Raw genomic sequence first — 13,223 nt, forward strand, 5'->3', positions numbered from 1 at the left:
AAAAGAGAGATTATAGCCCTTCTTACATCATCTGATATATACAAAGTGCTGTAGCAGAAACCCAGCCTACAACCCCACAACAGCCAAGCAATGCAGGTGTAGAAGCACGGTGGCTAGGAAAAACTCCTAGAAAGGCCAAAACCTAGGAAGAAAACCTAGAGGAGGAACCAGACTATGAGGGGTGGCCAGTCCTCTTCTGGCTGTGCCGGGTGGAGAATTCTAACAGAACATGGCAAGATGTTACAAATGTTCATAAATGACTCTGCAGCATGGTCAAATAATAATAATCACAGTAGTTGTCGAGGGTACAACAAGTCAGCACCTCAGGAGTAAATGTCAGTTGGCTTTTCATAGCCAATCATTGAGAGTATCTCTACCGCTCCTGCTGTCTCTAGAGAGTTGAAAACAGCAGATCTGGGACAGGTAGCACGTCCAGTGTACAGGTCAGGGTTCCATATCCGCAGGCAGAACAGTTGAAACTGGACCATCAGCACAGCCAGGTGGACTGGGGACAACAAGGAGTCATCATGCCAGGTAGTCCTGACGCATGGTCCTAGGGCTCAGGTCCTCCGAGAGAGAGAAAGAAAGCGAGAAAGCGAGAATTAGAGAGAGCATACTTAAATTCACACAGGACACCGGATAAGACAGGAGAAATACTCCAGATTTAACAGACTGACCCTAGGCACCCCGACACATAAACTACTGCAGCATAAATACTGGAGGCTGAGACAGGAGGGGTCAGGAGACCCATCCGATTGACTGGCTATCAGGTCAGATGATGTTGTCAAATGAATACTGGCTATTGAGGTGAGATGATTTTTAGTAAAAGGGTTAAAATTACACGTTTTTTTATCTGGACTGGACACAGGTTTTTGGGAGTCATAAAGCCTGAGTCACCATAATGCAGTTAGTTACAAAATGGCAGCTGAAATGAACTAGTGACATGATTTGTTGGTAGAAAAGGGTTAAAAGGACATTATGTATCTGGACCGCTTAGAGGTCATTAACCCTAGAGGCATTCACATTCACAAGTTATACAGGGCATTCTGAAAGAATTCAGACCCATTGACCTTTTCCACATTTTCTTACGTTACAGCCTTATTCTAAAATTGATTAAATAAAACTAATTCCTCATCAATCTACACACAATACCCCATAATGATAAAGTGAAAACAGGTTTTTGGATTTTTCTGCACATTAATTAAAAATAAAAACAGAAATATCTTATTTACATAAGTATTCAGACCCTTTGCTATGAGACTTGAAATTGAGCYCAGKTGCATCMTGTTTCCATTGATCATCCTTGAGATGTTTCTACAACTTGTTTGGAGTCCACCTGTGGTAAATTCATTTGATTGGACATGATTTGGAAAGGTACACACTTGTATATATAAGGTCCCATAGTTGACAGTGCACGTCAGAGTAAAAACTAAGCCATGAGTTCGAAGGAATTGTGCGTAGAGCTCTGAGACAGGATTTTGTCAAGGCCCAAATCTGAGGAAGGGTGCAAAGAAATGTCTGCAGCATTGAAGGTCCCCAGAACACATTCTTAAATGGAAGAAGTTTGGACCCAACAAGACTTTCTAGAGCTAGCCGCCCAGCCTAACTGGGCAATCGAGGGAGAAAGGCCTTGGTCAGGGAGGTGACCAACAACCCAATGGTCACTCTGACAGAGCTCCAGAGTTCCTCTGTGGAGATGGGAGAACCTTCCAGAAGGACAACCATCTCTGCAGCACTCCACCAATCAGGCCTTTATGGTAGAGTGGCCAGATTGAAGCCACTCATCAGTAAAGGTACATGACAGACTGCTTGGAGTTCACCAAAAGGCACCTAAAGACTCTCAGACCATGAGACTTCAACTGTATGTAAATGTAATATTTCTGCTTTTTATTTTAAATAAATTACTAAAAACCAGAGAATGCAAGAGTGTGCAAAGCTGTCATCAAGGCAAAGGGTGGCTATTTGAAGAATCTCAAATATATTTTGATTTGTTTAACAATTTTTTGGTTACTACAGTTGAAGTCAGAAGTTTACATACACCTTAGCCAAATACATTTAAACTCAGATTTTCACAATTCCTGATGTTTAATCCTAGTACAAATTCCCTGTTTTAGGTCAGTTAGGATCACCACTTTATTTTAAGAATGTGAAATGTCAGAATAATAGTAGAGAGAATGATTTATTTCAGCTTTTATTTCTTTCATCACATTCCCAGTGGGTCAGAAATTTACATACACTCAAGTAGTATTTGGTAGCATTGCCTTTAAATTGTTTAACTTGGGTCAAATGTTTCAGGTAGCCTTCCACAAGCTTCACACAATAAGTTGGGTGAATTTTGGCCCATTCTCATGACAAGCTGGTGTAACTGAGTCAGGTTTGTAGGCCTCTTGCTACACCACGCTTTTTTCAGTTTCCTTGCCCAAAAATGTTCAATAGGATTTGAGGTCAGGGCTTTTGTGATGGCCACTCCAATACCTTGACTTTGTTGTCCTTAAGCCATTTTTGCCACAACTTTGGAAGTAATGCTTGGGGTCATTGGGTCATTTGGAAGACGCATTTGCAAACCATAAGCTTTAACTTCCTGACTGATGTTCTTGAGATGTTGCCCTTCAATATAATCCATATCATTTTCCTTCCTGCATGAAGCCATCTATTTTGGTGAAGTGCACCAGTCCCGCCCGCAGAAAAGCACTCGCCAACAACATGAAATGCTGCCACCCCGGTGCTTCACATTTGGGATGGTGTTCTTCGGCTTGCAAGCCTCCCCTTTTTCCTGCCACAACATAATGATGGTCATTATGGCCAACAACAGTTCTATTTTGTTTCATCAGACCAGAGGACATTTTCTCGAAAAAGTACAATCTTTTGTCGCCCAATGTGCAGTTGCACGGTAGTCCTGGCTTTTTTATTGCGGTTTTGGGCAGGCAGGTGGGCTTCTTTTCCTTGGCTGAGAGAGCCTTTCAGGTTATGTCAATATAGGACTTGTTTTAACTGTGGATATAGATAGCTTTTTGTACTGTTCCTCAGCATCTTCACAAGGTCCTTGCTGTTGTTCTGGGATTGATTTGCACTTTTTACACCAAAGTACGTTCATCTCTAGGAGACAGAATGCCTCTCCTTCCTGAGCGGTATGACGGCTGCGTGGTTCCATGGTGTTTATACTTGCGTGTTATTGTTTGTACAGATGGACGTGGTATCTTCAGGCGTTTGGAAATTGCTCCCAAGGATGAACCAGACTTGTGGAGGTCTACAATTTTTTTTCTGTGGTCTTGACTGATTTATTTAGATTTTCCCATGATGTCAAGCAAAGAGGCACTGGGTTTGAAGGTAGGCCTTGAAATACATCCACAGGTACACCTCCAATTGACTCAAATGATGTCAATTAGCTTCTAAAGCCATGACATAATTTTCTGGAATGTTCCAAGTTGTTTAAAGGCACAATCAACTTAGTGTATGTAAACTTCTGACCCACTGGAATAGTGATACAGTGAATTATAAGTGAAATAATCTGTCTGTAAACTATTTTTGGAAAATGACTTGTGTCATGCACAAAGTAGATGTCCTAACCGACTTGCCAAAACTATAGTTTGTTAACAAGAAATTTGTGGAGTGTTTGAAACACTTAGGTTGGAGTCATTAAAACTAGTTTATGTAAACTTCCGACTTCAACTGTACATGATTCCATTTGTGTTATTTCATAGTGTGGATGTCTTCACTATTATTCTACAATGTAGAAAATAGTAAAAATAAAGAAAAATCCTTGAATGAGTGAGTAGGTGTTCGAAAACCTTTGACCGGTAGTGTATGTAAATGTAATCTTTCCGTTTTTTATTTATAAAAACCTGTTTTTACTTTGTCATCATGGGGTATTGTGTATTGATTGATGAGGAAAGAGGACAATTTAATCAATTTTAGAGTAAGGCTGTAACGTAATAAAATGTGCAAAAAGTCAAGGGGTCTGAATACTTTCCCAATGCCTTCCATTCATTGGTCTGTTTACATGGAGCAAAAAAATCCACCACCGATCCAATAATTCCATGGAGAAAAGAGAAGGATGGGAGAAGATAGGGAGCGTGAGAAAGAGGGATGTCAGGGCTGCATCCTACAGCACTTATGAGACACTGAGGGAGAGATGGGGGAGGAGGGAGGAGTGGAAATGATGGTGGGCTGGAAAGAGATATAGAGAGAGATAGATAGAGACAGGAAAAGAGAGAGAGAGAAAGAGACAGAGAGTAGAGCAAAAGAGGACAGGAAAAGAGAGAGACAGAGAGAGAAAGAGACAGAGTAGCAGAGAGAGAGAAGAGCAAAGAGGACAGGCAAACAGGACGAGAGACAGAGAGAGAAAGAGAGAAGAGCAAAAGAGGACAGGAAAACGAGCACGAGACAAGAGAGGAGAAAGAGACAGAGAGAGAGAGAGAGAGAAGAGAAGGGAGCAAAGAAGAGGACAGGAAAAAGACCGAGAGACAGAGACAGAGAGAGAGAGAGACGACGAGCAGCAAGAAGCCAAAAGAGGACGCGAAAAGAGAGACGAGACGGAGAGAGACGAGAAAGAGCAAAAGAGGACAGAGAGAGAGAGAGAGACGGAGAGAGACGAGGAAGAGGAAGAGCAAAGAGCGACAGGAAAAGAGAGACGTCACAGATCCAGTAAACTTCAGGTCATTGGCTCAGGGCAAACAAGGCCAACTTCAAACTCTTACATTCGCATATAGTGACAGAAGACTCTTGTCAGTCACCCACTTATTCTGACTTTGATATGGTCACTGTCTCAGGAGGCCCCATGACATCACTCCTAAAGCATTTGGGTCATGAGGATCATGCCACATTCATCATGCCTCATTAGGCTGGGCTCTGACTGGACTTTTGTGGCCACCAATCTCCTTTGTTTTTGGAACCATTGTCTGTTCCAGTGCGACAGTGTCTGACGCCCAGCCTCAGGTGCTGTGTGTGTGCTGTGTGTGTGTGGTTGTCTGGTGCTGTGTGTGTGTGTGTGTGTGTTGTGTGTGTGTGTGTGTGTGATTTGTCGGTGTGATGGTGTTTCGGTTTGTTTGTGTTGTAGTGTGTCGTTGTGTGTGTGATGTGTGTGTCGTGTGTGTGTGGTGATGCGTGCATGTTGCCATGTGTGCATGCTTGTGCTATTCTTTTGTAATGCGTGCATTTATCATGCATTGCTCCAATATTTACTACATTTACATGGAACTCACGTTGAACCTTTACATGGCAGCTCTTATACCTTTACCCATGGCAACTCAGTTACGTTTAACACTGGTAATTACATGGCAACTCATGGGTTTAACTAGCATGCAACTCATGTTAACTTTCACAATGGCAACTCAGGTTACACTTTACATGGCAACGTCAGAGTTAACATTTACATGGCAACTTACCATGCAGCTTATAACCTTTTACATGGCAACTCAAGTGTTATTTACTCACTTTACATGGCAACTCCACGGATGTTAACTTTACATTGGCAACATACATGGCATCCTCAATTAAACCTTTACATGCAATAGCTTAACTCTTACAACTCAGGCAACTCATTACATGTTCAACTTCGATGTAACTTTACATGGCAACTCAGGTTAACTTTACATGGCAACTTTACATGGCAACTCCCAGACGTTAATTTACATGGCAATTTTACATGGCAGCTCAGGTTTAACTTTACATGGCAACTTTACATTGGCAACTCATGTTAACTTTACCATGGCAACTCAGGTTAACTTTACATGGCAACTTTTAACATGGCAACTCATTTAACTTTACATGGCAGCTCATTAAACTTTACATGCGCAACTCAGGGTTAACGTTTACCCCATGAACGAACTTTACATGGCAACTCATTATAAACTTTACATGGCAACTCAGCGTTAACTTTACATTGCAACTTTTACATGGCAACTCATCGCGTAACGTCCTTACATGGCAACTGGGCATGTTAACTTTACAATGGCAGCTTCATTAAACCTTTACATGGCAACTCAGTTAACTTTACATGGGCAACTTTTACATGGCAACTCATATAACTTTACATGGCAACTCAGGTTAAACTTTACATGGCAACTTTTACATGGCAACTCATTATAACTTACATGGCAACTCATGTACTTTACATGGCAGCTCATTATAACTTTACATGGCAACTCAGAGTTAACTTTAACATTGGCAACTTCTTACAGTTGCAACCCTCATTATAACTTTACATGGCAACTCAGGTTAACTTAATGGCAACTTTTACATGGCAGCTCATGGTAACTTTACATGGCAACTCATGGTAACTTTTACATGGCAGGCTCATGGTAACTTTACTCATGGCAATCATGGTAACTTACATGGCAGCTCATGGTAACTTTACATGGCAGCTCATGGATAACTTTACATGGCCCAGCTCATGGTAACTTTACATGGCAGCTCATGGTAACTTTACATGGCAGCTCATGGTACTTTAATCGTGGCACACTTCATCGGTAACTTACATGGCAGCTCATGGTAACTTTACATGGAGTCATGTAACTTTACATGCAACTTTTACATGGCAGTCATGTCAACTGTACATGGCACTCATGGTAACTTTATCATGGCAGGCTCATGCACTCATGTAATTACAGGCAGTCATGACTTTACATGGCACTTTGCATTTCAAGGCCAACAATGTGTTGCATTTCAGCCTCTAAAATTCGAGGTGGGGTGGGGGCATGAAGTGAAGGCAACGGTCATAAGCATTTAATCATTGGAATAGTAGGAGGAGAAAGAAAGAAGAGGTGAATGTTTTTTATTTAACTTTTATTTAACTAGGCAAGTCAGTTAAGAACACATTTTTATTTTACGATGAGGCCTACCCCGGCCTGACTCTCCCCCCTAACCCGGACGATGCTGAGCCAATTGTAAAACGCCCTATGGGAGAGATTAACAGACATTAATGGACAGAGAGAGACAGTGAGACAGAGAGGGACATTAAGACAAGGAGAGACAGTAAACACAGGGAGAGACAGTAACACAGGGAGAGACAGTAAGACAGAGAGAGGACAGTAAGACATAGAAGACAGTAAGACAAGAGAGACGTAAGACCAGAGAGAGACAGTAGAGACTAGAGAGACAGTAAGACAGAGAGAGACGAGAAGCAGCAGTAAGACAGAGAAGAGACAGTAAGACAGAGAGAGACATTAAGACAGAGGAGGACATTAAACAAGACGAGAGACAGTAACACAGGAGAGACCAGTAAACAGAGAGAGACAGTAAGACATAGAAGACGTAAGACAGAGAGGAGCAGTAAGACAGAGAGAGACAGTAAGACATAGAGAGCCAGTAAGACAGAGAGAGACAGTAAGACAGAGAGAGACAGTAAGACAGAGAAGACAGTAGACAGCAGAGAGACAGTAAGACAGAGAGAGACAGTAAGACATAGAAGACAGTAAGGGACAGAGAGAGACAGTAAGACAGAGAGAGACAGTAAGACAGAGAGAGACAGTAAGACAGAGAGAGACAGTAAGACATAGAAGACAGTAAGACAGAGAGAGACAGTAAGACAGAGAGAGACAGTAAGACAGAGAAAGGACAGTAAGAAACAGAGAGAGACAGTAAGACAGAGAGAGACAGTAAGACAGAGAGAGACAGTAGACAGAGAAGGACAGTAATAACAGAGAGAGACAGTAAGACAGAGAGAGACAGTAAGACATAGAAGACAGTAAGACAGAGACGAGACAGTAAGACAAGAAGACAGTAAGACAGAGAAGACAGGAAGACAGAGCGATACATTAAGACAGAGAGAGACAGTAGACAGAGAGAGACAGTAAGACAGAGAGAGACAATAAGCAGAGACAGTAAGACAGAGAGAGACAGTAAGACAGAGAGAGACCAGTAAGACAGAGAGAGGAGTGTAGGAGGAGGGACAAGGGGAGAGAAGAGATACAAGGAGACGGTATTCAAGGGGTAGACGAGAGGGAGTGTAGGAGGAGGTACACAGGGGGAGAGAAGGAAGTGCCAGGGACGGAGGCAAGGGGAGAGAGAGCGAAGTAGCAGGCGCGAGTACAGAATGGAGAAGAGGATGTCGCAGGAGGCAGCATAGGGAGAGAGCAGGAGTGCAGGAGGAGGGACCAAGGGGAGAGAGGCCATAACATGGAGGAGGGGAAAACGGAGGGGGAAAGAGAAAAGGACGGAAGTTTGGCCCAAAGGAGGCAGGGACAAGGGGAAAGAGAGAGGAGTGCAGAGACATGAGGTAACAAGGGGAGAGAGAAAGTGACGTGCAGGAGGAGGTACAAGGGGAGAGAGGAGGAGTGCCCAGAGGAGGGACAAGGGGAGAGTAGAGGAGCTGCAGGACGGAGGGACAAAGCGAGGAGAGAGAGATGTAGGCAGAAGGAAATGGAGCAGAGCTGAGAGAGGAGTGCAGGAGGCAGAGAGGGACGAAGGGAGCAGAAAGAGGAGCTTGCAAGGAGGAGAGAGGGCACAAGGAGAGCGACGCGAGTGCAAGAGGAGAGACAAGGAGAGAGAGGAGTCCAGGAGGCAGAGAGGGAACAAGGGCGAGAGAAAGAGGAGTGCAGAAGGTGCAGAGACGGACCAAAGGCGGAGAGAAAGATGAGGTGTAGGAGGAGAGAACAAGGCGGAGAGAGAGTAGTCCAGGCAGGCGAGAGGGCACAAGGGGAGAGGAAAGACGGAGTGTAGGAGGAGAGACCAAGGAGAGAGAGGAGTCCAGAGGAGAGAGGCACAAGGGCCGAGAGAAAGAGGAGTGTAGGAGGAGAGACAAGGGGAGAGAGAGGAGTGCAGGAGGAGAGAGGGAGAGCAGAAGAGAGAGGGAGAGAGGAGGACAGAGTGACACAGGGACAGAGTACGAGAGAGAGACACAGGGACAGAGGGAGGGAGAGAGAGAGAGACACAGGGAGAAGAGTCCCCTAAGCAAGCTGGTCCTGTGGCTCAGTTCACAAACAGACCCCACAGCGCCCCAGGACAGCAACACAATTAGACCCAACCAAATCATGAGAAAACAAAAAGATAATTAGTTGACACATTGAGAAGAATTTACAAAAAAACTGTGCAAACTAGAATGCTATTTGGCCCTAAACAGAGAGTACACAGTGGTAGAATACCTGACCACTGTGACTGACCCAAACTTAAGGAAATCTTTGACTATGTACAGACTCAGTGAGCATAGCCTTGCTATTGAGAAAGGCCACCGTTAGCAGACCTGACTCTTTTTTAATTTTAAATTTTATTTCACCTTTTATTTAACCAGGTAGGCTAGTTGAGAACAAGTTCTCATTTACAACTGCGACCTGGCCAAGATAAAGCATAGCAATTCGACACATACAACAACACAGAGTTACACATGGAATAAACAAAACATACAGTCAATAATACAGTAGAACAAAGAAAACAAATGAGGGCAAATGAGGTAAGTTAAGGGAGTTAAGATAATAAATAGGCCATGGTGGCAAAGTAATTAAAATATAGTAATTAAACACTGGAATGGTAGATGTGCAGAAGATGAATGTGCAAGTAGAGATACTGGGGTGCAAAGGAGCAACATAAATAAATAAACACAGTATGAGGATGAGGTAGATAGCCCATCTGTAAACAGCCCATCTATGTACAGGTGCAGTGATCTGTGAGCTGCTCTGACAGCTGGTGCTTTAAGCTAGTGAGGGAGATATGAGTCTCCAGCTTCAGTGATTTTTGCAGTTCGTTCCAGTCATTGGCAGCAGAGAACTGGAAGGAAAGGCGGCCAAAGGAAGAATTGGCTTTGGGGGTGACTAGTGAGATATACCTGCTGGAGCGCGTGCTACGAGTGGGTGCTGCTATGGTGACCAGTGAGCTGAGATAAGACGGGGCTTTACCTAGCAGAGACTTGTAGATAACCTGTAGCCAGTGGGTTTGGCGACGAGAAGACAGGCTTCTCAAGAGAAGACAGGCTATGTGCACACTGCCCACAAACTGAGGTGGAAACTGAGCTGCACTTCCTAACCTTCTGCCAAATGTATGACCATATTAGAGACACATATTTCCCTCAGATTACACAGACCCACAAAGAATTCGAAAAAAATCCAATTTTGATAAACTCCCATATCTACTGGGAGAAATTCCACAGTGTGCCATCACAGCAGCAAGATTTGTGACCTTTCGCCACAAGACAAGGGCAACCAGTGAATAACAAACACCATTGTAAATACGACCTATATTTATGTTTATTTATTTTCCATTTCATTACCACACTGTATATAGACATAATATGACATTTGAAATGTCTTCTTTTTTTTTTTTTACTTATATGAATGTAATGTTTACTGTTAACTTGTATAATTTTTTCCACTTTTGTTTATTATCTACTTCACTTGCTTTGGCAATGTAAACATGTTTTCCATGCCAATAAATCCCTTAAATTGAAGTGAGAGAGAGAGACTGAAAGAGGGAGTGAGAGAGAGTGAATGAATGAGGGAGAGCGAGAGAGAGAATAAGGAAGAGAGAGAAAGTGAATGAGGGAGAGAGAGAGAGAGAGAGAGCAAGACGACAAGACAAACAAAGAGATAACAAGAGTGCAAATAAGGTTGGAAGAGAGCAGACAGAGAGATACAGAGAGAAGTGGTGCAGGCTGGAGAGAGTAGGGAGCACGAGAGATACAGCGGGCACACGAACGCTTGCGTCACAGAGATAGAGCGAGAGAGAGAGAGGGAGGACGAGCCAGGGGATAGAGAGAGTGAATGGAGGGGAGAGGAGAAGGAAGGACACGAGCACGAAGTGTCAGAGACGTCAGGGTGGAGCGGTGGAGAGCGAGAGGAGGAGAGGAGAGAACGGAGTAGAGAGAGATGGAATGAGGTGAAGAAAGCGTGGAGAGAGAGAGAGAGAGAGAGAGAGAGAAGAGAGAGAGAGAGAGAGAGAAAGACAGGGAGATAGAGCGAGTGAATGAGGTGGAAAGAGAGAGAGACAGGGAGCGAGTGAAATAGAGTGGAAAGAAGAGAGAAGCAGAGGCAGAGAGACACGGAAGAGAGAAGTGAATGAGGTGGAGAGAGAGGAAGACACAGAGGCAGAGAGACACCGGGATAGAGAGAGTGAATGAGGTGGAGAGAGAGAGAGAGAGACACAGGGCCAGAGAGAGAGAGGAGTGAATGCCCTCTAAAGTGAATGCCTGAGAAATGATGGTATGCGATTGGAAGTGACCAGACCACCACCAGCTGGTGGGTGTCGTGTTGTGCGAGACAGTGAATGGCACACATACCACCACAAGCACAACACAGAAGTATCCAAGTGTCATACTTGAGTAAAAGAGAAGATCGCTAATAAAAATGACCAAGTAAAAGTGAAAGTCAACCAGTAAAATACTACTTGAGTAAAAGTCTAAAAGTATTTGTTTAAATATACTAAGTATCAAAAGTAAATGTAATTGCTCAAATATACTTTAGTATCAAAAGTATAAATAATATTTTAAAATTCTTTATATTAAAAAACCAGACGGCACCAACTAATTTATATTTTCTCTTTACGGATAGCCAGGGCACACTCCAACATATGCAGACATAATTTGCATACGAAGTATTTGTGTTAGTGAGCAGCCAGCCAGATCCGAGAGTAGGGATGACCAGGATGTTCATCTGTTACGAGTCACAGATCAAGGCATAGGATGACAGGATGTTCTCAGTTGTGAGGCCAACGACATCAGAGGCAGATCAGCAGACCAGGGATGTTCTCTGTTTAGAGTGAGCCACAGATCAGAGCAGTAGGGATGAGCCGGGATTCTCTGTTTAGTGAGTCACCAGATAGAGGCAGTAGGGATGACAGGCATTTCTCTTGATAAGTGTGTGAATTGGACATTTTCCTGTCCTGCTAAGCATTCAAAATGTAAATTAGTATACTATTACATATTTTTTTTACACCACAAACCACACACACACACACCAACACCACACACAAACACACACACACAACACAACACCCACAACACCACACACACCACACACACACAACACACACACAACACACACACACACCACACACACACACACACACAACAACACCACACACTGTCTGGAGCCTGTTGCACATTAACACAGCAGTGAAAGAACGCTGCCGTCTCTCACACATCAATATGAACAGTTTCCAAACACTGTGACCTACTGTGACCTTCATGTAAAAATGAGCCAATTTGTCTTGGATAGGATCTTTCAAGTTAACACACAATGAGACACATACTAGATCATACGTTTCACCATTTTTAAAATTAGTTGTAAGCTTTGCACCTCTGCTGTATCTAAACTCAACAAAAAAAGATACGTCCCTTTTTCAGGACCCTGTCTTTCAAAGATAATTCGTAAAAATCCAATAACTTCACAGATCTTCATAGTAAAGGGTTTAAACACTGTTTCCCATGCTTGTTCAATGAACCATAAACAATGAATGAACATGCACCTGTGGATCGGTCGTTAAGACAATAACAGCTTACAGACGGTAGGCAATTAAGGTCACAGTTATGAAAACTTAGGACATGGGCACAAACCCACCGTCGCTGGACCAGACAGGACTGGCAAAAAGTGCTCTTCACTGACGACTCGCGGTTTTGTCTCACCAGGGGTGATGGTCGGATTCGCGTTTATCGCCGAAGGAATGAGCGTTACACCGAGGCCTGTACTCTGGAGCGGGATTGATTTGGAGGTGGAGGGTCTGTCATGGTCTGGAGCGGTGTGTCACAGCATCATCGGACTGAGCTTGTTGTCATTGCAGGCAATCTCAACGCTGTGCGTTACAGGGAAGACATCCTCTTCCCTCATGTGGTTCCCTTCCTGCAGGCTCATCCTGACATGACCCTCCAGCATGACAATGCCACCAGCCATACTGCTTGTTCTGTGTGTGATTTCCTGCAAGACAGGAACGTCAGTGTTCTGCCATGGCCAGCGAAGAGCCCGGATCTCAATCCTATTGAGCACGTCTGGGACCTGTTGGATAGGAGGGTGTGGCTTGGACATTCCCCGCAGAAATGTCCGCCTTGGTGGAAGAGTGGGGTAACATCTCATAGCAAGAACTGGCAAATCTGGTGCAGTCCATGAGGAGGAGATGCACTGCAGTACTTAATGCAGCTGGTGGCCACACCAAATACTGACTGTTACTTTTGATTTTGACCTCCCCCTTTGTTCAGGGACACATTATTCCATTTCTGTTAGTCACATGTCTGTGGAACTTTTTCAGTTTATGTCTCAGTTGTTGAATCTTGTTATGTTCATACAAATATTTACACGTTAAGTTTG

Source organism: Salvelinus sp. IW2-2015, unplaced genomic scaffold (assembly GCF_002910315.2).
Source record: "Salvelinus sp. IW2-2015 unplaced genomic scaffold, ASM291031v2 Un_scaffold1853, whole genome shotgun sequence".
NCBI classification, from domain to species: Eukaryota; Metazoa; Chordata; class Actinopteri; order Salmoniformes; family Salmonidae; genus Salvelinus; species Salvelinus sp. IW2-2015.